The following is a 25,676-nucleotide window of genomic DNA, read 5'->3' as shown; positions in this document are numbered from 1 at the left end:
TATCACGGAGAGATTTAGGGTGATGACTCTCATACAGTAAAAGGGAATTGCGATCTGTGGGTTTATGGTAAACGCTGGTGAGCAGTTTGCCATTATTAATAGTGATCATCAGATCTAAGAAAGGTAGTTGGGAATCTGATACAGTCGCAGTAAATCTCAAAAAAGGATCGAGAGTGTTAATCCAAGTTATGAAATTGTCTGCCATCAGCAGCGGGCCTTGCCATATGATCAAAATATCATCTATGTAGCGTCGCCATAGTTGAATATGTTCATAATAGGGGTTGGTTGGCGGTAAGATGTGTTTTTTTTCCCAGTCATACATATAAAGGCAAGCAAAACTTGGGGCAAATGTACTACCCATTGATGTTCCTTGAATCTGGTGGTAAAATTGATCCTCAAAGAGGAAGTAGTTCTCTGTCAGAGCCAACCTGGCACATTGAATGATAAAAGGCGCAGGGGAGGATAGGGAGGCTGAGACTTCATGGAGAGCCATTTCTACAACTTGTAGAGTAGCTTCTTGTGGAATATTGGTATACAATGCCTCCACATCCAACGTGATAATACCCTTTACAGTGTTGGAATCATTAATGGTTTCAATTAGATTCAGAACGTCCTTAGTGTCTTTCAAATAAGTGGAAGAACTTTTCACTAATGGCTGTAAAAAATGGTCGCAAAAGATTGATAAAGGTTCCAAAATCGAGCCTATACCAGAACCAATAGGGCGACCAGGAGGAGGTGTCTTTCCTTTGTGGATCTTTGGTAAACAATAGAAATATGGAACACGGGGATGGACTGTGTCCAGGAAAGGGAAAGACAGGGGTTGGGGTTAGTTCCCCATGGTGGCCACAGCAGTAGTTTCAGGAACCCCAGTGTTAGAGAACATACAGTTGATTCCAGAAACCTGCACAAAGTTGTTCCCCCTTACAAGGATGGGGATGACATTTACAAGTGGTTTGCTGCACTTGAGAGGGCCTGTAAAGTTCAGAGGGTCCCTCAAGCACAGTGGGCTGTTATCCTGTGGTCATCTTTCACTGGCAAGGGGAGAGACAGACTCCTTATTGTCATAGAAGATAGCTCAGACAATGTTGAGACAGGGCCACTCACCTGAAAAGCAGGATGTCTGCAGGGGTGATGGTATGCTCCCCGACTTCCTGGAACACCTCTCAGCACTTCCTGGTGGAAACAGAAACCCCGGCAGGTGTCCCAAAAGGAAAGGGGGAGTGGAAGAGAAATAGACAAAACACTGCCACATCTTGCCGGTCCAGCCAGGCACCCTGTATCTTCGGGAGGGCAGGTTGTTGTTGACAGAGTGATATTAGAGTTAGTGCACTCAACTTCCTTGAAACTGAATCTCTCTTTTTGATATGGGCACCGGAGCTGTAGAAGAACACTGGGATGCTCCAGCACTTTTCTTGGATAATGATAACTGTTGGCACAATTACTAACACTACATTACCAAAAACCCAAACTGAGTACCATAACAATAAGTATTGCAACACCGGGGCTGGCTTCACAGAGATTCACTGTTGCACACTGCAATTAGAACTGTGGTCACATTTATCATGCACAAGAAACACAAACAAGGGCATTAAGTATATCACGTATAACTTTCCTGCATGCATAGGGTTAAACTAAAAAGAACAAAAACAATCAAAGAAATACAAATGTCCACTCTGGGTTTAAACAGTTAGGGTGGCACAGTTTGGTTTGGATTCACTGTGTGTGTGAAAAAACCCTTCAAAAGCAAATTCCTCAAACCTGAAACACAGGCATGAATGACACAATTTAAATCCAAGAGTCATGTTATTAGAGAAAGAAAAGTCACGTAAATGCTCTTTTAAAATTGCACTGTCACTTTTTGTAGTACTTGAGCTCAAGCAGATTTCCTGAAGCACATTTAGGCAAGTAACTACAATAATAATGTAGAATTTTCAGAAATGCATTTGTCTCTTCAAGATAAGCACTCTGCCAAAATACGAGGTCTAAAATACACCAGCTGTTCTAGGAAAGCGCGGCGTTCAAATAACAAACTCCCTGGAGAATATTAGTCACTTTGCTGCAGTCTTTTCCGGAGTGCTGGAGGAATGCCTGGTGTCAGCTGGTACAGGAACGAAGAAAAGAGTTGCCTCAAAAGTCCTGAATATGAAGATGACAGCAGGGGCTAGACTGCCAAATCAGATGCTGAGATCAGGAAGCAAACAAAGCCAAACAGGGAGGCATGCTTCACTCTTCTATTTATAGCCAATCAGGAAAGCAGTTGAGTTTCCACAGGTGGATAAGTCACCACACCCAATTAGAAGCACATGTCTACACCACACCCAATTAGAAGCACATGTCTACACCTGCTCACATTAGCAAACAAGCATTGGTAAAACAAGCATTGATAAAAACCAATTGTGTAAGACAGCACATTATGTTTACTTAGAAACATGAAGGTTTAGCCAAGAACAGAGATATGATTTAACCCTACTTCTTGGGGATGCTGACAGATAACGCAGGAGGCACCTTGGGGATTCCTGACAGACAACTACAATGTTCTGAAAAGTGCATTCTTGGATGGATTGGGCTTAACCACTGAAGAATATATAATGAAGTTCAGAGAAACCAGAAACGAGTCTTCACAGGATTGGATAGACTTTGTAGACTGTTCAGTGAAGGCCTTAGAGGGTTGGTTAAATGAGGTGACTGACTATGAAGCTTATACAATCTCAGGACAAGCATGGGGATAAAAGTAAGCACAAGGATCCTTCTTCAGGTCCAACACACTCCTGTGGGGTGGGGATAAATCATCTTCCTCTTCTTCTCACTCTGCACACAATAAAAAGCCCTGGTGCTATGTGTGCAGACTTAAAGGCCGTAGGCCAGGGGATAAGTCCAGGTAAAGCCCCTGAGCCTACCACCACTAATATATCAAGCTTTATTGCCCCTAGCAGTAGTGGTAATAGTGGTGGGACTACTGGCAATAGTCAAGCAAAGGGTGTAGTTGAGTTCACTTTTGGGTCCATCATAGAAACTGGGGTAGACACTCCCAAGACAGTTTCTGTCACACCTGGTGGCATTGGCCTTGCCACCTTGGCTGCTTGTCCCCTTAACATGGACAAGTACAAGCAGTCAATTCTAATAAATGGTGCTGAGGCCCAGGCCTACAGGGACACAGGTGCCAGTATCACTTTGGTGACTGAAAACGTGGTGTCACCTGCACAACACCTCTTTGGACAGAAGTATGAGGTTACTGATGTCAACAATTCCACTCAGTCCCTCCCCTCAGCTGTAGTGCAACTTAGTTGGGGTGGAGTTACTGGCCCAAAGCAGGTGGTGGTATCACCTAGCTTACCTGTAGACTGTCTCTTAGGAAATGACCTAGAGGCCTCAGGTTGGGCTGAGGTAGAGTTTAGGACCCATGAATCCATGCTGGGTATCCCTGAGGAATTGCTTCCTCTCATTGCAGGTGAAATGAAAAAGCAAAGGAGAGAAAAAGGCCTGAAATCTCAGGATCCCTCTCCACCAGCAGGTGAAAAGAGTGTCAAAGGATCCCTTGCCCACCCTACCACTAAGGATACCATTCCTGTGGAGGGAGAAAACTCTTCTGGGGTGGAACCTGTATCAAAGGAGCCCTCAGCTACCACAGCTGGTCTTCCAGAAGTAAAAGTACCTCTCTGTGGAACTACTGAACCAGATGTGCAAAACTGCACTGTTTTAGTAAATTTGGAGCAACCCTCCAACCCTCCCAGAGAAACGTTAGTGCAGCAGCCCTGCAGTACCTGAACACTTAGGACAGCAGTCCTGTCCTAGTGTGGAGCTTACAGGGCAGCAGCCCTTCCCTGCTCCAACCCAAGAGAAACAGCAACCCTATTCTCTCTTCCAGCCATGTGGACAAACTTGTTGCCCAGCTATGGCTTTACTGAGACAGCATCCCTGACTGACATTCTATTCCTTAGGACAGCAACCCTGTCTTGACATAGGCCCAGTGGATCCATCCAACTTTAAAACTTACAAATAGAGACTCTGAGAATTTACACGTGCACTGTAGTTTAGGTAAAAGTCTCCAAACAGGGTGGTTTACATCCCCCCAGTGTGCTCCCTGGTACACAGGTGGTGGACCGACATGACCCAGACTGTCCTAAGGTCCAGCTGTCCACATTTGGTGGAGGTTAGAGCTTGCCTTCCCATGCTGCGACAGTACCCCTGTGCACCACGTCATTTCCAGCTCCTTGGGCATCTGTGCACTTCTTCCAAGAATCCTTCATGCACACTGTAACCCAGGTCCCCAGCACTCCATCCTGAGACGCACAACTCGCTGAGTTGTTCTTCAGCGGCGTGGGACCTTCCTTTGTTGTGCTGCGATGACCGCACTTTGCATCTTCTTTGTCCCCGTGTCCCAGGGGCGCTGCCTGGTATTCTGTGGGCTCTCTGAAGTGCTGAGAGTCCCCTCTGTCTCCTCAGTCTGAGTTGAGACCCCCCCGGTCCCTCCTGGGTCCAGGCAGCTCCATTTTGATGCAAACCGCGTACTTGCATGAACCAAGGCTTGTTGGCGGAATCCAGCAACCCAAACAGCCTGCATCCAACAACTCGACATGAGACATCTCCTGCACCATGCAGGAACCCGAAGCCAACTTCTTTGGTGCTCTTCTGTACTCTTCTTCTTACCAGAGAATCCACTTTTGCACCATCTTCTAGGTTGACAGGGGCTCCTGTCCTTTCTGGACTCTTCTTTGACTTCTGGACTTGGTCTCCTCTCTTCACAGGTCTTCAGGTCCAGGAATCCACCATTTGTTGATTGCAGTCTTACTTGGTTCTTGCAAAATCTCTTATCACGACTTGTAGTGTGTCCTGAGGAAACTTGCAGTACTTTACTCCTACTTTCCTGAGCTCTGGGGTGGGCTACATTACTTACCTTTGGTGTTTTCTCCCAGCACCCCTCTACACACTACACTTGCCTAGGGGGGAATTTGTGATTCGCATTCCACTATTTTAGTATATAGTTTGTGTTACCCCTAAGCCCATTGCATTCTTTTGCATTTTCTACTATTTGCACTATTCTATGACGGTTTACTTACCTGATTTTGGTTACCAGTGTATATATTGTGTATAAAACTTACCTCCAGAAGGAATATTGCCTCTAAGATATTTTTGGCCTTGTGTCACTAAAGTAAAGTACCTTTATTTTTAATAACACTGAGTATTGTCTTTTATTGTGTATAAGTACTGTGTAACTATAGTGGTATTGCAGGAGCTTTGCGTGTCTCCTAGTTCAGCCTAAGCTGCTCTTCTTCAGCTACCTCTAGACAGCCTAAGACGCTAGAACACTGCCTACATTTCACTAATAAGGGATAACTGGACCTGTTATAGGTACCAACTACAAACCAGGCCAGCCTCCTACATCCCTTATTCCCAGTAGCTAAACCGGACCATTCATACAGAATAGTCTTAGACTACAGACATTTAAACAGTCATACACGCACATATGCTATACAAAACTCACATAGCACAGCACTCATGAATAACATAGTGCGCAAAAAATACAAAAAAACACTGGACATCTCCAATGATTTCTTCTGCCAAAATATAGTGCCTGGAAATAGAGACTTAACAAGTTTCAGCGCACTATACTCCCAGAAAAAAATATTTTGTTTACTACCGGGGTACAAGAACAGTCCAAGACTGTTTGCTGCTCGTGTGACTTCAATATTGTATGACATTGACAGTGAAGCATTGTTCTATGTAGATGATATTTATCTCACGGATGATGAATTACTGCAACATTTAAGACGGGTAGCCCGCATTGTTGTGGGATTTGGTGAGTTCGGCTACAATTTCAATAAAAATAAAAAAAAATAGCCTTCTTTAGCGTCCTGTTTTGGGGATATGAGCTATCAAGTGAAGGAAAGAGCCCAGCACCACAGTTCTTGGAATGATGCGCGCAGTTGCAACCCCCAAATACAATTAAAAACTCCAATCCCTACTGGGTTTCTAAATTTTGGCAGAACTTACATTTCAGATTACGCATCACACATAAAACCTTTATATGACTTAATACGTTCTGACTTTTCCAGAAAAGTTTGGACAGTCAAACACACATGCATTCTCAGAGCTTTGCAAACATACATGATTGCAGCACAACACTTACACACAAGGGACAACAAAAAACATCTGGTCATCAGAGTAATTGCTTGTGCCATTGGTTTCACCTACGTAACATTCAATGAGGGTGAGACAGCCCCGATTGCATACAAATCACATTTGTACTCAGCAGCAGAACAACGCTTTGGTCCCGCTGAGAAAATTCTCACTGCTGTTCAGATGGCTGTCATCAAAGAGAGACCACTAGCCCAGGGAAACACATTATTGTTGTATCTTCAATTCCAGCCCTTGAGGCTGTTACTAAAGCCAGCATTCCAAATGCTAAAGCATTACATCCACGTTGGATTCAGTGGGAAATGTCTTTGACAGCCACTGAGGTTAACTACATTTTCAACCCAAAGTTACAAACTCAAGAATTTTTGCAATATGAACTGAAATACCCAGTTCTGGCAAATACACTGCCTATTGATCAATATCAAAGAATTCATGTACACGGATGGCTCAGCACAACCTGCAATAGGCACAAAACATCAATATTCCGCTGCTTGGGTAGTCGTAAGTGGCTACATAGAGGATAATAAATTTTGTCCCCAACATACATTCACGCAAACCCTCGGGGATTGCACAACACAATTAGCAGAGCTAAAGGCTATGGTGATGGCACTGGAACACACGGATCCTACGCAGTTAACACTGATTGTCTGTGATTCGTATTATTGTGTCCAGTCCTTCAATGAATACCTGCATTACTGATGCTAGAATGGGTTCAGAGATTCTAAAGGCAACACCATCAAACACAGACTTCTGTGGGGGAAAGTAGTGGATCTGGAGGAAACGCTATCAAACGTCCATGTTGTATATACACTTGAACACCAGTGTGTTGGAATACATGTTGCTGGACATGGCACTGGCTGATGAAGCCGCTAAATCAGTAGTAGCTACAGCTGCTGTTACTGCAGTAACCCTTTCTGGAACATTACCGGACAATGACATATGGGCTGCTGTGAAAACCACAGCTGAAGGCACGCCCTATCCAAAAGCATTTCCTGCTAAATATTCCTACCAAATGGGAGGCTGCCTTGATGTCGAAGTAAAAATACCAGGTGTGGAGGTTCGAGTAATTCCCAACAAAGACATGACATCAGAGTTGATTAAAGCAGCGCATGGGGGGTGGCATCTGCCCATGCTGGTGTGGCATCTACAATAGCATTATTGCAAGCACGTTATTGGTGGCCAGGTCTATACAAGCATGCCAAGCAGTATGTCTTTTGTTGCGACATCTGCCAACAAGTTAAGGGTTCCACTGTCAAATGCCCACCTCAGACACCCCTCTTATTCTCCGACAAACCTTTACAATGTGTGTACTTGGACCATTGTGGTCCCATAAAACCAGACTGTGCATACAAATACATTTTAGGCGCTGTAGATCTTGCTCCAGATTTCTATGGGTGTAGCCACAACACTTGGCTGACGCTCAGACTGTTATTAAAGATTTGCAAGTCTTTATCGGCATATATGCAGTTGCGGCTTTCCACTTGGATCAGGGCCCTGCTTTAGCCTCAATGGTATTCAGGGACGCCATAGCTTCATTAGGGGGGTCCAACTCCATTACTCATCTCCATTTCATCCCAAGGGAAATAGGGGGTTATTCTAACTTTGGAGGAGTGTTAATCCGTCCCAAAAGTGACGGTAAAGTGACGGATATACCACCAGCCGTATTACGAGTTCCATAGGATATAATGGACTCGTAATACGGCTGGTGGTAAATCCGTCACTTTTCCGTCACTTTTGGGACGGACTAACACCTCCTCCAAAGTTAGAATAACCCCCATAGTGTCATGGAGCGACAAAACAGTGATTTAAAGCAGTCCTTATCAGCCAGAGTCTTAGGTACGGCTCATAGTTGGCTTAGCCACCTGTATGGAGTCCAGAGAGCACTTAACAATCTGCCTAGAAGGTTCCTGATGGGTTGTACTTCATACGAGTGCCTGTTTGGAACTCAAATGTATGTTCCAGATCTTGATGGTCCTGGCGTGGCGGCGGCAGAAACAGCTTTTGACATAAATGAACATGTCACTGTCTTGCAGGAATTACAACAGTTCTGTTACGACAACGCTTCTGCCAGTGCTAGCTCCACAGGAATTAAGGATGAACCAATAACACCTACCGGCTGGATTTCTAAAGTTTGGGATCTAGTACATGAAAAGGTTGCTGTGAAAAAGGAGTTTGGTCCTTCTTATCATGCACTGGTCCCAGTCTTGGGGAATACTCGGGACCAGAACTGTCATTCTACCTCCGTTGGCTGGTGCTAAAGAAAATTGTTTTGTATCTATCGACAATGTCAAGTTACACCATGTGGCCGATCCTGCATAGCAGACCAAGAGGAGCAGCCAGTAGTTCCCGAATACCTCTGACTGCTGGTCAAGATGTCCCTCTACAAGTTTTGAGCAGCAACGCTGACACCTCTCCGAGCTCGGCTAGGGTAGAAAATGATCATGCATTAGTTCCACTAACATCTGTTACAACAATACAGAAATTACTGATCGATTTCACACAACTTCAACACAGACTGATGGCTTTATTTACTAAGACCCACAGCGGGAGACACCTACCAGTTCTCCTCTCACAAATACGGCTTTTGCACAAACTGCTTCTGGATACTTTGCCGACATCAACAACACTTTCTCGGACTAATTTGCCTCTTCTACATCTGAACTGCCAAAACACAAACGTTGATAAACTGGCTTAAAACAATTTACTTTATCCTCATATGGATCTATCTGTGGCTTTCCTTGACTGTGGTAGCTTTCCTCTTTTGGATTGGCTTTGTCATAACATTCTTTCTATTAATACTTGGTCATTTTCTTCCTGAAAGATCAACAGCTGAACTAGTGAATGAGGTATTAAAACCCCATTTTTCTTCTCACAAGGTCCGCAGAGACTTGTCTTTCATGAACATTTCCGCTATGCCAATTCCTGATGGGATTGTTTGGGATAAGGTCACATTTGATATATACGGCCCCACAGAGGTCATTTAAATACCATATGTGTTTAAACTTTAAATGAACGATGTAATAATACCCAGAGTTGTTTCTGATGATTGAGATGTGAAAACAGTTGATTCCATGATGACTGAATTGCAGTATTTTACTGTATTTGAAAGTGAAGATGTTTATCAATCTAAAGAGAATTATGTTGATGTGTTTTGCTATAATTATTATAGGCACCATTGCATTCACAGAGTACCCCAAAGATTATTTTTTATTACACTCAATTGGAGCATTGTCCAACTCCACCACAAGGGAGTTCTAAAACATATTCTGAAAAGTGTGCATATTTTTCTGGGCACAATGTTAAAAATCTTGAGTCATAATATTTTAAATTGCCATTTATTGAAAATTTACACATATTATTGACAGATACGAAATTCATTTATTCGGATTTCTTTGTTTCCCGGTTGGCTATAGAAAGTTATGAATATTGGTTGAAGTCGATTGACATAAAAAGTGCGTGGGGAACAAGACATTGGCAAATAAGAGGGAAGGAAGCTTTATTTAGAGTATGGCTGATAACTGTTCAAATTATATTCTTAAATGAAATTGTACAACAAACAAGTTGTTTATGCTTAGCAAAGATTAAGGAATTGAATGCTCCCAGTATTCCTGCCCCTGCAAAATTCTACAAATGGCAAAAGTATATAAATGCAACTGAAGATCAGCTTGATGAGTGGGGCCAGAATGGCCCATTTAATGCTTCACTGTCACGTCCTGGCTGGTGGTTATTGTGGCCAGTAGATACCAATGGGTGTCAGAAACATTTTATAAACTCCAAGGGGGCTTCAGAACTAGTAGGCCGGACCCTCGCTATGTGTCATCCGAACATGCAGGTATAGTAACAACATACAGTGTAGGGAAACTATACCAGCAATGGTTGAAGAGTTCCTCACTAGATGCTGTTACAAAACACCTCACTCTCCTATCTAACAACAGTGACTTACAGGACTTAGAAAGCACTTCTTACACGTAGCATACAATTAAATTTGAAAGCTTTCCCAATAAGAAGCTGATGCCTGGTTAAGGCAAATAGATCAAGAAAACCTACAGAAAGCATTTAGCTGTTGTAGATAATCAGATTAATACCCTGTCCGACCGGATATACACCTTAAACAACATAGTTTCTTCTGCAATAGACATAATGCAAAGTATTCTTTACACCATGGACAGAGTCAACTAAGGTCCATTATGCAGTTGGGTTGGACACTTCAAACATTGAAGGCAGGTCGCGTTCCCTGGAAACACGTTGGCGCAAGGGGCATATTTTCCACATTTAATTTAACGCGACAAAAACAACTAATGCTAAGAAAGAAGCAACTTATGTTGTGTTAAATATAGAAAAGTTAGAAAAGTTGCCTTTTACTGTGGCTGTAATACCATCTGCTGAATGGTTAATACCGGGGGTAATTAATCTGCCTATTTCAACACTTTAATTCACGTCCTGCTTAAAACACAGTGTACTAGGCAGATATGAAATGCTAAGAGACAGTTACATCCATGAGGTGTGGGAGCTGCCCTTCTCGTACAAATGTCTCAGTGGCATGAAAGAGGTCTTTTTTAGCGGTAGTGAATCCAAGACTTCTGTCAGCCATTCGATGGTTTGTAAACAGCTGCCCTTGCATGGGGCGTGCACTGCGTCGGCAGTGAACTTGGCTTGTTATCCGAAGGGAGTTCCAGTCCCCTTGATTAGACCTGCGTTCCAGGTGCTCTCAAATGGCAGCTGTGTTCTCCTCAATAGTGAAAACTGTTGTGCGATATGAGCCGGAATAGTTTATGTTGTTTCGGTCTCTAAGATTGTTACATGCTGCAGGAACATACTTTTTTCTCCCACAAGACAGAAGAAAGTCAAAGCAAACAGGCCTTCTGGCTGCCCTTCTGACCCTTGTCCACCACACATCTTCAAGAATATTCTTTTATCTACCTCTGCTGCCACACCAGTAAAAAGAATCACCAATAATTCTTTAACTACATGAATCTTTCCTGAAGAACCTAAAAAGGCATACATGTGTCTGTGAACCCGCAAGACCCCAACAACTACAGACCAATTACAAATGGTCCTGTCCTGGGCAAACTGATTGAAAAAAAGAGCAGCTTTCACCCAGATTACTTCACTGAAGATGACTTCATACTTTCAGATTACCAAACTTGTTTCTACTCAGGAAGAGGCACTGAATCTGCCCTCATTGACATCTTGGATGATCTTAAAAACACAACAGACTGCAATTGAGTTGCTGCAGTATTTCTCCTGGACCTCTCAGCTGCCTTTGACGCAGTTGACCATGACACTCTAATACAAAGACTCTATGAAGCCGGCATGGAGGGGACTGCTCTCCATTGGATCACATCCTACCTTCAAATCAGAACAAATGTCCTCCATTCTCCCCTTTTCCCAAATAAACCCTACTTCACAAAAGAAGGGGTCCCTCAAGGCTAAATCATCCCACCCATGCTTTTCAACATCGACATGATGTCATTACAGACAATGATCAATGAATTTTAACTCACATGCTACAACTATGTAGATGACACACAAATACTGCTTAAACTGGGATTCCCAAAAGGCATTGCAAACTCACAAATCTTCAATTGCCTCAGGGCCATTGATCAGTGGCTGACATGGAGCCTTCTCAAACTGAATGCTTCCTAAAAGGAAATACTCACATGTGGCGACTGGAAAAATATGACCCACTCTGCACCTGGCCAGATAGTCTGGGGCCACCTCGTAAACTATCTAACGAGGTAAGAAACTTTGGAATTTCCATGGACTCCAAGTTTGACAATGAGTGCTCAAGAGGACAAATTAGCAGGATAAAGCTCCTTCACATGAAAACTCTGTGCCGCACCTTCCCCCCACCTCAGATTTCCACACAAGGTACAGACTACTATATCTCTTGTACTACCTAAACTGGATTACACCAAAGGCCTCTACTATGGATCATCTCTATCTACTATGACAAAACTACAACACATTCAGAACTTAGCTGTCAGACTACTCCTACATGTAAAGCCACTAGCCCACATCTCTCCTGCCTTGAGGGCCCTACATTGGTTACCAGTTGCAAAAAGATCCACCATTAAGCTGCTTTGTATCACCCACAAAGCAATACATGCAACAGGACCGCTTTTCATCTGGAATAAAATCACCAAATACGTTCAACAAAGAAACCTCCCCTCAAGAGTGGCACCCTGCCTCACAACACCACCATACAAGAAAAAGACAATATGTGGTACATCTTTCTCTGTTCAAGCGGCCAAACCATGGGATTCATTAGCCCCATCTATAAGATCCCTGGATAACTATATTATCTTCAGAAGGCTACACAAAAGTTCGCCCTTTTCTACATAACCACCATACTCAAACAGCAATGGACTGCATGCCCCCGTGTATGTAGATATGTTATAATTTGATTGTGTGTATATATCTAGATATGTGTATTTCTTTGTATAAATACACATAATAACTATATTATCTTAAAATATATACATACTCTTTAGGCCTGTTTAACAAATGTATATTTTATTTCAGTTAAATGTATATATGTATGTATTTGTATGTGTAGGTGTATTTAAGTGTATATATATTATTTATATGTGTATGTATATATATACAGGGAGTGCAGAATTATTAGGCAAATGAGTATTTTGACCACATCATCCTCTTTATGCATGTTGTCTTACTCCAAGCTGTATAGGCTCGAAACCCTACTACCAATTAAGCATATTAGGTGATGTGCATCTCTGTAATGACAAGGGGTGTGGTCTAATGACATCAACACCCTATATCAGGTGTGCATAATTATTAGGCAACTTCCTTTCCTTTGGCAAAATGGGTCAAAAGAAGGACTTGACAGGCTCAGAAAAGTCAAAAATAGTGAGATATCTTGCAGAGGGATGCAGCACTCTTAAAATTGCAAAGCTTCTGAAGCGTGATCATCGAACAATCAAGCGTTTCATTCAAAATAGTCAACAGGGTCGCAAGAAGCGTGTGGAAAAACCAAGGCGCAAAATAACTGCCCATGAACTGAGAAAAGTCAAGCGTGCAGCTGCCACAATGCCACTTGCCACCAGTTTGGCCATATTTCAGAGCTGCAACATCACTGGAGTGCCCAAAAGCACAAGGTGTGCAATACTCAGAGACATGGCCAAGGTAAGAAAGGCTGAAAGAGGACCACCACTGAACAAGACACACAAGCTGAAACATCAAGACTGGGCCAAGAAATATCTCAAGACTGATTTTTCTAAGGTTTTATGGACTGATGAAATGAGAGTGAGTCTTGACGGGCCAGATGGATGGGCCCGTGGCTGGATTGGTAAAGGGCAGAGAGCTCCAGTCCGACTCAGACGCCAGCAAGGTGGAGGTGGAGTACTGGTTTGGGCTGGTATCATCAAAGATGAGCTTGTGGGGCCTTTTCGGGTTGAGGATGGAGTCAAGCTCAACTCCCAGTCCTACTGCCAGTTCCTGGAAGACACCTTCTTCAAGCAGTGGTACAGGAAGAAGTCTGCATCCTTCAAGAAAAACATGGTTTTCATGCAGGACAATGCTCCATCACACGCGTCCAAGTACTCCACAGCGTGGCTGGCAAGAAAGGGTATAAAAGAAGGAAATCTAATGACATGGCCTCCTTGTTCACCTGATCTGAACCCCATTGAGAACCTGTGGTCCATCATCAAATGTGAGATTTACAAGGAGGGAAAACAGTACACCTCTCTGAACAGTGTTTGGGAGGCTGTGGTTGCTGCTGCACGCAATGTTGATGGTGAACAGATCAAAACACTGACAGAATCCATGGATGGCAGGCTTTTGAGTGTCCTTGCAAAGAAAGGTGGCTATATTGGTCACTGATTTGTTTTTGTTTTGTTTTTGAATGTCAGAAATGTATATTTGTGAATGTTGAGATGTTATATTGGTTTCACTGGTAATAATAAATAATTGAAATGGGTATATATTTTTTTTTGTTAAGTTGCCTAATAATTATGCACAGTAATAGTCACCTGCACACACAGATATCCCCCTAACATAGCTAAAACTAAAAACAAACTAAAAACTACTTCCAAAAATATTCAGCTTTGATATTAATGAGTTTTTTGGGTTCATTGAGAACATGGTTGTTGTTCAATAATAAAATTAATCCTCAAAAATACAACTTGCCTAATAATTCTGCACTCCCTGTATATGTTCATAGGTCACTGTATAGTTTCTATTTATGTTGCTTGATTGATGCTTATAAGACTCTGTTTTTGATTTTAACTATCAAAATAGGTAAATGTTATCTTACCTATTAATCTACAAACATTTCACTATTGAAATATTGAGGAAAAATAAAATGTTATAAAATTACATAGATAAATTAACTTCAAATACTGTAACTCTTGAAAGCCTGTATTTATACAATACAACTTTAAATCGCAATATATTACATTCCTTACACATTTATTCCTTTAATTATGTAATCATGTATCTATATATTTACTACTATAATACTACTGTACAGAGGGATTAAAACAAATGTTACTCTCTCAAAAGCTTTACTCTGTCTGACCATCACTCTATAGCTCTATCAATCTATCCTCTATATTCACTCTCTGACTCACCCTAAATCCATTCTACTACTATGATCTCCAAAGTAACCCTTCCCAGACTCTTCCCTCCTCTACCCCTCCTGGCTCACCCAAACCTCAGTCTACGACTATGATCTCGAAATCAGCCCTACTAAATTCTCCCTCGTTTATTTTTCCTTTGACTCATTCCAAACACCATTTAGCTACTATGATATCCATAATCCCTTTCAACAGACTTTTCCATCCTCCAACTCTTCTTTACTCATCACAAACCTTACCTTACTTCTATGATCTCCCAATTAACACATCTGAATTCTTCCCTCCTCTATCTCTCCATTATTCTATTTAAACCAACTAACAGACTCACATGTCTTCCGCTCAAATTAACTCATACCTCCCTATACTAATACTAATACTGTACTCATATTTTACTATACTAATCCACCACTAATCCTTTTGGATTCCAGAGTAGTGTGCTACTCACTGAAAAACACTTCAACACCTTGTCAGGGGTAGTAAGCGCTATAGAAATGCAATTATAATTACATTTTGATTTAGGCTGGCCTGATTGTCTTTTCCCCTCCCAGGAAGCATGGCCTCTTTACTGTATTTTTCCATAATTGCTTGCTTTCTATAACCAGGCCTTTGCATTTTGTTCTTTTGTTGTCACATTTGCTGTGCATTCAAAGGCAGAGGTCACATGTCAGGCTCTGTGTTCCCAGTGAACTTGGTGTTTACTTTTCTTTCTATGACTTTAAAATAAGAGGATTTAAGTGACAATCATGCTGAGTTCTGAGTGAGTGCTGTAGGAAGGCTGTTCAATGCTATTTTGTTCTAGCACACAACAAACTTAAATGTCTGTAAATGAACCGTGTAAGTATTTCAGAATAAGTCAGAATTAGGAAAACACTATTGAAGCAAATGTTTTGCAATTTTGAAGTGTGGTGGAAACAAATATTTTAATATATTCAAAACAAATCAATGCACTAGGTGATGCTGTTTATGCATGTTAATGTTTGTGCACTTTTTGGTTTCATCAGTACTTCTGCATGTCTGTGCAAATGTAATGGTCATTCAAATTGAAAATGTGTTGACTGTAATGGCCCTCTACTTCCCGCTATGCTACTCCTCCCTACGCCACTCCACACCACTCTACGCCATATGCTATTACCCTCTACACCACTCCATGATACTCTACAACACTCTACCCCACTCTACGACACTCTACTCCACTCCACTCTACGCCACTGTACTCTACTATCAGCCACTCTATTTCCCTCTATGCCACTCTTCTCCACTGTACTTCTCTCTTCTCCACTCTAAGCCACTCTTTGTTAATCTACTCAATTCTACACCACTCCACTCAACTATACACCACTCCACTCCACTCAATGATGCTCTACGCCATTCTACACCACTCCACTCGACGACACTCTAAGATACTCCATTCTACTCCACCCCACTCTACTCCTTCCATGCAATGACACTCTATGCCCATCTATTCTATGTCCCTGAACTTCACTCCACTCTACTCCACTCCACTCAATGGCACTTTATGCCAGTCCGCTCTACTATACTCTACAACACTCTACTCTATACCACCATACTCCACTCTACTACACTCTCCCCACTCTACTCCACTCTATGCCACTCCATGACCCACCACTCTACGACCCTCTACTTTACAACACTCTGTGCCACTCCTGTCTACTACATTCTATTCTACTCCACTCCACGATACTCTGCTTTACTCCATGACACCTACTCCACTCTCCACTCTCCACCACTCCAAAACCCTCTACTCTACAACACTCCACTCTAAGACACTCCTCTCTATGCCACTCTACTTGACTGTATGCCTCACCATGACACTCACTCCACGACCCTCCACTCTATGACTCTCAACTCCAAGACCCACCACAACATTCTACAACACTGTATACCACTCCTCTCCACTCTACAACACTCTGTGCCACTCCCCTCAATGCCACTCTACTCCACTCTACAGCATTCCACTCTACACTACCCCATGAAATTCTATGACCCCCCATCTATGACACTCCACTCTACGACATGCTCTACAACATTTTGGCGGTCATTACAACATTGGCAGTAAAAGCTGCTTACCGCCGTGCAGAAGACCGCCAACACACTGCCGCGGCCGCGGAAAACCGCAACAGCTATTATGACCCACAACACGGAATACGCCAAAATTCAGACACCCACACAAGTCCGCCACACCAAAGGTCAGTGATAAACTGGCGAAAACAAACCTCCACCGTCACGCCAACAGAAATACGCCCACACTTTCACGACCCACTAATCCACGCGGGGGTCTTTCAAACGCGGTATTCCATTGGCGGTACACACCGCCGCCTTCAAAATACACACACATTTACAAAACACAGCCACATTGGACAATTCCAAATACACACACCTGATACACATACACACACCACTCCCACACACCCAATACAATATATAACACACACCCACAAACCCCTACGACAAAAATTCACGAACGAAGGCCAGAGAGAGACGCCACCATCAACAATACTAGCATCCACAGGCACACAACACCATCACCCACATAACTTCCACGCACCTCACACTACACACCACTACATATCAGCACACTTATCACCCCACACACCACCTACACCACCCCATGGCACGGCAAAGACACCCCAGGTTCTCGGAGGAGGAGCTCAGGGTCATGGTGGAGGAAATCGCCCGTGTAGAGCCACAGCTATTCGGATCACTGGTGCAGCACACCTCAATTGCATGGAAGATGGAGCTATAGTGAAGACTAGTGGACAGGGTCAACGCAGTGGGACAGCACCCAAGAAATCGGGAGGACATCAGGAAGAGGTGGAACGACCTATGGGGGAAGGTGCGTTCCGTGGTCTTAAGACACCACCTTGCGGTTCAGCAGACTGGCGGCAGACCCCCACCTCCTCCCCCACAACTAACAACTAACAACATGGGAGGAGCAGGTCTTGGCGATTCTGCATCCTGAGGGCCTCGCAGGAGTATCTGGAGGAATGGACTCTGGTAAGTCAAATCTTAACTATTACATCCCCCACCCTACCTGCATGCCAGCACATACCCCCACCCTCACCCTCACCCCCATCACTCTAACTCCTCACAAATGTCCCTACATCACAACCCACCCATCCCAACACCAAGCCCTGCATGCAACAACAACGCATGGACACACATCACTAAAACATGGCCACTGCACATACCCATACACCCCCCTAAACCATGATCACACAAGGTCCCACACAGGAATGCAAGCACTGGGGTACACGGTCACCCACCCATTGTACACCAGGCCACACACAGATGTAATAAACATCCTTTTATACCCCTGCAGGACCCCTACCCAACGTCACCGGACAGGAGGGTCCACACATGTCCACACCACCACCAGAAGAGGCCCACAGTGATGGCAGCACCTATGTCCAACTGGATCTAGATGACCAGCCTGGCCCATCAGGGACCTCGGGACAGTCGGTTCCCCACACCCAGTCACAGGCCACCACAGAGCTTCCCCCCTCTGGAAACACCAGCACAGCACCCACCCAGCGGACCCATACCTCCGTCCCCAGGACACGTCAATCACCAGTGTGTCCACCACTACAGGGAACCCAGGCTAACCCACCACCTCAACAACAACAGGGACCTGGGGGAGTGGTAGTGGGCACACAGTCCAGGGGACGGAGGCACAAGAACACAGGGGAACTGGGAGGGCTGCTGTGCGACAGGGGGCGGACAGGCCCAGGGAACCAACTCTCCACGAAGCCCTCTCCTCCATCATGGGAGCCTACCACCACTCCCAGGAGACAATGGCAACGGTACTGGCCAAGTTTCAGGAGACCCAGCGCCTGCAGGAGGAACAGTATATGGGCTTCAGGGAGGAACTCAGAACCATCAATTCCACCCTGGGCACCATCGTAGGGGTGCTGAAGGAAGTACTCAACACCAGGAGGGACACTGTGGCACTACAAGGGCCCCTGACACTAGCCTGGACGATGAACTTCCCACCATCTCTGCCGGCGCTAGTGGACAGGAGGCACCGCCACAGGACCACCACACCAGCACCCCACCCCCTGCAGAGGGAGAACCACCTCGCAAACTGTCCCTGAGATCCAGGAACAAGACAGAGAACGCTGCCAAGACCCCCGCCAAGAAATGAGACCACCCTGATTGTCATCATACTGTCCCACTTTGTCACCCTGTCCATACTTAAACTGCCCCAGCTCCACTTCCTATGCCCATTTGGGCAATGCACCTGTGAGACTTATAGACTGGACTCTGCCATGGACATTCCTCCGCCATCACCCCTCACCATTTTGCTACCCCCTCCAATTTTGAGCACTAAAATAAACACCCTTAAAGCACAAAACAATCTGGAGTCAGTCTGTGATTTCGGAATACTGTGTTAGCAATTACTGTGGCAAAAAGCTCTTTCACTTGTAATGTCAACATACCTATGTCACACAGCTCTAGTCCATGAGGAATCAAAGCAGATGTCACACTGTGGGACCCAGATCTGTGAAATCGTAAGGGAAAGTGAAAACTCAGTGACCATACACTGGGTGAAAACGACAGACAGTAGAGAGGTAGTAGTGTTTAAGTACATGTAGTAGGCAGGTTTGTAATCTTACCTGTGTTTCACTGGAAATATTGCTGGATCACTGAGTCCCTGTTGTCCATGTCTTCTTCTTCTGCTTCCTCGTCTTCACTGTCCACAGGCTTCACAGCTGCAACAACACCGCCATCTGGACCATCCTCCTGCAGAAAAGGCACCTGTCGTTGCAAAGCCAAGTTGTGAAGAATACAGCAGGCCACAATGATCTGGCACACCTTCTTTGGTGAGTAGAATAGGGATCCACCTGTCATATGGAGGCACCTGAACCTGGCCTTCAGGAGGCCGAATGTCCGCTCGATCACCCTCCTAGTTCGCCCATGGGCCTCATTGTAGCGTTCCTCTGCCCTTGTCCTGGGATTCCTCACTGGGGTCAGTAGCCATGACAGGTTGGGGTAACCAGTGTCACCTGCAAATGGCGAGGGACAACTGTTAGACACACACTAACCTGTAGGGATATCCACAGACCCAGACAACCATTCCCACTGACTAGCTTCCATGTGCTCACCTAATAGCCACACACGGTGCCTCTGGAGTTGACCCATCACATAAGGGATGCTGCTATTCCACAGGATGTAGGCACCATGCACTGAGCCAGGGAACTTGGCATTCTCATGGGAGATGTACTGGTCGGCCAAGCATACCATCTGTACATTCATTGAATGATAACTCTTCCGGTTTCTGTACACCTGTTCACTCCTGTGGGGGGGGGCGAACCAAAGCCACATGTGTCCCATCAATGGCACCTATGATGTTGGGGATATGTCCCAGGGCATAGAAATCACCTTTCAGTGTAGGCAAATCCTCCACCTGAGGGAAAACGATGTAGCTCCGCATGTGTTTCAGCAGGGCAGACAACACTTTGGACAACACGTTGGAAAACATGGGCTGGGACATCCCTGATGCTATGGCCACTGTTGTTTGAAATGACCCACTTGCAAGGAAATGGTGTACTGACAGCACCTGCACTTGAGGGGGGATTCCTGTGGGATGGCGGATAGCTGACATCAGGTCTGGCTCCAACTGGGTACACAGTTCCTGGATTGTGGCACGGTCAAGCCTGTATGTGATTATCACATGTCTTTCCTCCATTGTCGACAGGTCCACCAATGGTCGGTACACCGAAGGATGCCGCCAGCTCCTCACATGTCCCAGTGGACGGTGCCTTTGAAGGACAACAGCGAGCACAGAGTCAAACAACTCAGAGGTACGTACCCACAGCTTACACAGAACACCAATCATAATCTAAAAAGTGGCCTGTATGTGTGTTGAGTCTGGGCCTAGGTATGTGTGACGCAGTTAAAAATGAAGCCATGTGGGCCCCTGAAATGGCAGCTGGCTGACCTCTAAAGTGGGACAATGGGATGTGAGGTAACTGCGCTGGCGTTGTACACCATCGCGGTAGGCGGTCGAAGACCGTGGCGCAATGCTGCATTGGTTAACATCGGACCCTATGGGTCCCAGGAGCCAATGACGATGTACGACGGCGGTGACGGTACGCACCGCCGCGGACGTGACCACCATTTTCTATCTGTTCAATCACTCGATACCTGATCTTCGACAGGGGAGGACCTACACTGCAAGTGCTGCTGTGACCTCGGTCTGGAAGAGACAATGGCTCGTGCGACTGAGGAAAGGGCCCCTGCCTTCACATCGGAGGAGTTGGAGAAACTCATGGATGGGGTCCTCCCCCAGTACACGCTACTCTACGGTCCTCCAGACAATCAGGTAAGTACGCTGGGAGCATGCTGTATGGGCTATTCCTGTGTGGAGAGGGGTGGATGTAAGAAGGAAGGGGGGAGAGTGCGGCGTGCATGAAACGACGGTGAGTGCATGTGCCACATGGCAAGGGTAGGGATGGGGCCAATCACTTTGACGGTGCAGTTGGTAATAAGTTTCTCTTCCCCCTGTACAACTCATGTAGGTCAGCGCCCACCAGAAAAAACATATTTGGCGTGCCATCGCCAAGGAAGTCCGGATCCTGGGGGTCTACCATAGACAGAGCACCCACTGCCGGAAAAGATGGGAGAACATTAGCCGCTGGAGCAAGAAGACGGCGGAGGCTCAGCTGGGGATGGCCTCCCAACGTGGGAGGGGTGCCCATCGCACCAAGACCCCACTGATGTTCAGGATCCTGGGGGTGGCGTACCTGGAGTTGGATGGGCGCTTGAGGGCATCACAGCAGCCACAAGGGGCTGAGTACACTCTCATTCTGCTGATTTTGCGCGCAGTGGAGGGGTCTGGGTGGGGGAGGTGGGCTGTGGGTTTCCCTAGGCCAGGGCGAGTTCCGTAGGCAAGGTCCCTCCGTAAGGCAGTCCATGTGGCACCCCACCGCACCACTGTAGAGTGCCAAGTACACCTAGTCATGCCCCTGTGTCATCCATGTGTGTAGATGTCGTCCATAGCCTAGTAGGCCATTTCCCAGGAATTGAACAGTGGAGCCCAAGAGCGTGGCGTAGTGCAGGGGGCTTCTGTGTCTGTCGTGTCCGCCAACGGTAGCGGTAATGCATGCACTCAACATGTCTTTCTTCTGTCGTCCCCCCCCTTTTTGTGGTCTCCCTGTTCTTGTGTGCATTAACATCATCAGGCGGAGGAGCAGTGGCACCGGAGCACGAGGGGGCTGCATCCCACATGGCCATGGAGGGCCACACTACGGAATCGGACTTCACCAGTGGGATGGAGGGCGAGGGGAGCTCCACGGCGGGGACAGGAGCTGAGACCAGTGACACGGACTTGTCCTCTGATGGGAGCTCCCTTGTGGTGGCGGCAACACCTGTGCCCCCCATCTACAGGTACAGCCGCCACCCCCCCTTCCAGCACCGCCCTCCCAGCAGCCCCTCAGCCTTTGCCCTGTGCAAGTTCACCCAGGAGGGTGGGCATCACCTTCGCCCCAGGCACCTCAGGCCCTGCCCCAGTCACCCCTACTGCCCTCATTGAGGAGGCCATTGACCTCCTCAGGTCCCTCACTGTTGGGCAGTCTACCGTTTTGAATGCCATCCAGGGTGTAGAAAGGCAGTTGCAACAAACAATGCATTCCTGGAGGGCATTCATTCTGGTCAGGCGGCCCTTCAGCGAGCTTTTCAGACTCTGGCCTCAGCACTGATGGCAGCCATTGTCCCTGTCTCTAGCCTCCCCCCTCCAACTTCCTCCACCCAGACCCAATCCCCTGTAGCCCAGCCTACCCCAAACACACTTCTAGACAAGTATGTACACAAGTCAATACACAAGGGAAGTTCAGGCAAACATAAGCACCACACATCCCACAGGTACTCACGCAAGCATCAGACACATGCAGACAGACCACTGCCTCCACTGTGTACCCCCCTCCTCGTCTCCCTCCTCCCTCCCAGTCTCATCTACACTCACACCTGCATGCACTACCTCTACAGCCACTACGTCCATCACCAGCACACCCACCACCACACCCCGCTCACGTGCAGTCACCACCCCCACTACCATTCACACATCCCCTGTGTCCTCTCCCAGTGTGTCTGTGACGCCCCCTCCCAAGATACACAAACGCAGGCACACTCCCACCCAACAGCCATCCACCATCCACCTCACAACAGCCTCCAGCGCATGCACTTTCACCCAAAGTCAGCAAACGAACACCTCCTACAACCACAACCTCTTCCTCCACTCCCAAAACCCCTCCAGCTACCCGTCCCAGTGTCTCCCAAAAACGTTTACTGTCCACCCTTGACCTCTTTCCCACACCTCCCGCACCCCGTCCGTCTCCTACGTTCCGAACTAGCACCTTAGTCACAACATCTCCGGGACCAGTGGTGCCTGTAGTCACCGGAATCTGGAGTGCACCGGCCACCAGGGCAACCAGTGTGGCACGGAGCCATAGCACAGACAGTCCCCCACCTGTGAAGCATCAGAAGTTGGCCAGTGCCCGGCGGGAGAGGGGGAAGACTCCAGCCACCAAAGCCACTCCCAGGGGTCCAGGTGGGAGTGTGGAGTCAGCTGCGACACCTTCCAAGGTGGGGAAGGGGCACAAGAAACTCAGCAAGTCTGGGAAGAGCAGCACAGTGGAGAAGACCGCCATCATCCCCACTGCCCAGGAGCCCACCAGCCCTGCTGCCCAGGAGGCCACCGCCAGCACCAGCCCTGCTGCCCAGGAGGCCACCGCCACCAGCCCAGCTGCCCAGTAGGCCACCGCCAGCACCATCCCAGCTGCCCAGGAGGGCACTGCCAGCACCAGCCCTGCTGCCCAGGAGGCCACCGCCAGCACCAGCACCAGCCCAGCTGCCCAGGAGGCCACTGCCAGCACCAGCCCTGCTGCCCAGGAGGCCACCGCCACCAGCCCAGCTGCCCAAGAAGCCACCGCCAGTACCAGCCCTGCTGCCCAGGAGGCCACCGCCACCAGCCCAGCTGCCCAGGAGGCCACTGCCAGCACCAGCCCTGCTGCCCAGGAGGCCACCGCCACCAGCCCTGCTGCCCAGGAGGCGAGCGCCATCATCCCCGCTGGGCCAGAGAGGACCGCCAGCACAAGCCAGCAGCTGAGTCACTGCAAAGGAGCCCTTCGCTCCAAGCACCGCTGAACAGGGCACCGCCGTCTCAAGCACCGCTGAACAGGGCACCGCCGTCTCAAGCACCGCTGAACAGGGCACCGCCGTCTCAAGCACCACTGAACTGGGCACCGCCGTCTCAAGCAACGCTGGCCCATGAGCGCCAAGGGCACTGACGCTACGGAGTCCGTCACGGGCAGGATCAAGCACACTGGGCACCATGCCCCCTCCAGAACCAGTGGAGAGATCCATCCACTACCTCTGTTCTTAGCAGGATGAAGCACTCTGGGCACAATTCCCCCTCCAGAACCAGTGGAGAGATCCATCCACTACCTCTGTCCTTAGCAGGATGCAGCACTCTGGGCACCATGCCCCCTCCAGAACCAGTGGAGAGATCCATCCACTACCTCTGTTCTTAGCAGGATGAAGCACTCTGGGCACCATGCCCCCTCCAGAACCAGTGGTGAGATCCATCCACTACCTCTATCCCTAGCAGGATGAAGCACTCTGGGCAAAATGCCCCCTCCAGAACCAGTGGAGAGATCCATCCACTACCTCTATCCTTAGCAGGATGAAGCACTCTGGGCACAATGCCCCCTCCAGAACCAGTGGAGAGATCCATCCACTACCCCTGTCCTTAGCAGGATGAAGCACCCTGGGCGCCATGCCCCCTCCAGAACCAGTGGAGACTGTTATCCACTTGAGAGACTGTGGCTTTGCACTCCCCAGGATTGAACAGTGGGCAACCCACCCACTGTAGAGACTTGAGAGACTGTGGCTTTGCACTCCCCAGGATTGAACAGTGGGCAACCCACCCACTGTAGAGACTTGAGAGACTGTGGCTTTGCACTCCCCAGGATTGAACAGTGGGCTTGTGGCCCCCTCGTGAATTTGGCGTTGTGCACTCAAGCGACTGAGGTGCCCCCCCTTTCCCTCCCCCTGAGGTGCCTGTTTTGTTGCTCTCTGATGCCCCTGCAGTGTTTTCTACGTCATGGTCAGGTATCTTGTGTGGGCCTCGCCCATACTGTGTGGGCCCAGTGTTCCACAGACTTAATTTGAGCACTACCTGGACTACTATGCTTGGTTTATATTTTGTTAATGGTGTATATATATATATATTTTTGCGTACTTGCTTTTAATATATTACAATGGTTACACTCATTTACTTTGGTCTTTGCATTCTTCCGGGGGGGACTGGGGGTGTAACTGTGATGTATCAATATGTATTAGTGTGTGTGTTGTAGTGGGTGAGGGTGGGGGTGGGGGTGTTGCGTGTGTGTGTCCCTGTTTTTTCCCTCCCCCCACCCCTGTGTTGTAGGTGCAGTACTCACCGTGGTCTTCGCCTCCGGCGTTCGTGCTCCTGGTAGAGGAGCAGAAAGACTATCGCAGGGAGAATTTGGAGTTCCGGATCCATGGTGTCCTCGTTCCTCGTGGAGTGTGTAGAGGTGAGCGTTTTCCCTTCGGAATCCTGTTTCCGCCGTGTTTTTATCTGCGGTGAATCCACCCCGGAAAAGGTGGCGGATTGGTAGGTTGTGATACTGTGGGCGATACTTTGTCTCCCGCCTGTCTGTTGGCGGTGACCGCCGCGCTGTTTGTTTGTACCGCTGTGGCGGTAGGAGTGTTAAAGTGGCTGTCTTTGTTGGCAGTTTACGCCACGGTCGTAATTGCAAACTTTTTACCGCCGGCCTGTTGGCTGTCTTTAACACCGACCGCCAGTGTTGTAATGACCACCTTTATTCTTTGACACTTTAATCTACTCCACTCTAGGCCACTCTATGCCACTATGCTCTACAACACTGTAATCCACTCTACATC

General features: G+C 47.1%; 1 protein-coding gene across 1 annotated transcript in view; it reads left to right on the top strand.

Moving 5' to 3' along the window:
* LOC138292902 (LIM homeobox transcription factor 1-beta-like) overlaps positions 1-25,676 on the top strand; it is a 485,502-nt gene that overhangs the window by 185,784 nt on the left and 274,042 nt on the right. The gene's annotated exons all lie outside the window — the stretch shown is intronic.

Source organism: Pleurodeles waltl, chromosome 4_2, assembly GCF_031143425.1.
Source record: "Pleurodeles waltl isolate 20211129_DDA chromosome 4_2, aPleWal1.hap1.20221129, whole genome shotgun sequence".
In the NCBI taxonomy this organism is placed as follows: domain Eukaryota; kingdom Metazoa; phylum Chordata; class Amphibia; order Caudata; family Salamandridae; genus Pleurodeles; species Pleurodeles waltl.
Note: the sequence above shows the minus strand (reverse complement) of the source record. Positions and strands in the feature narration are given on the sequence as shown.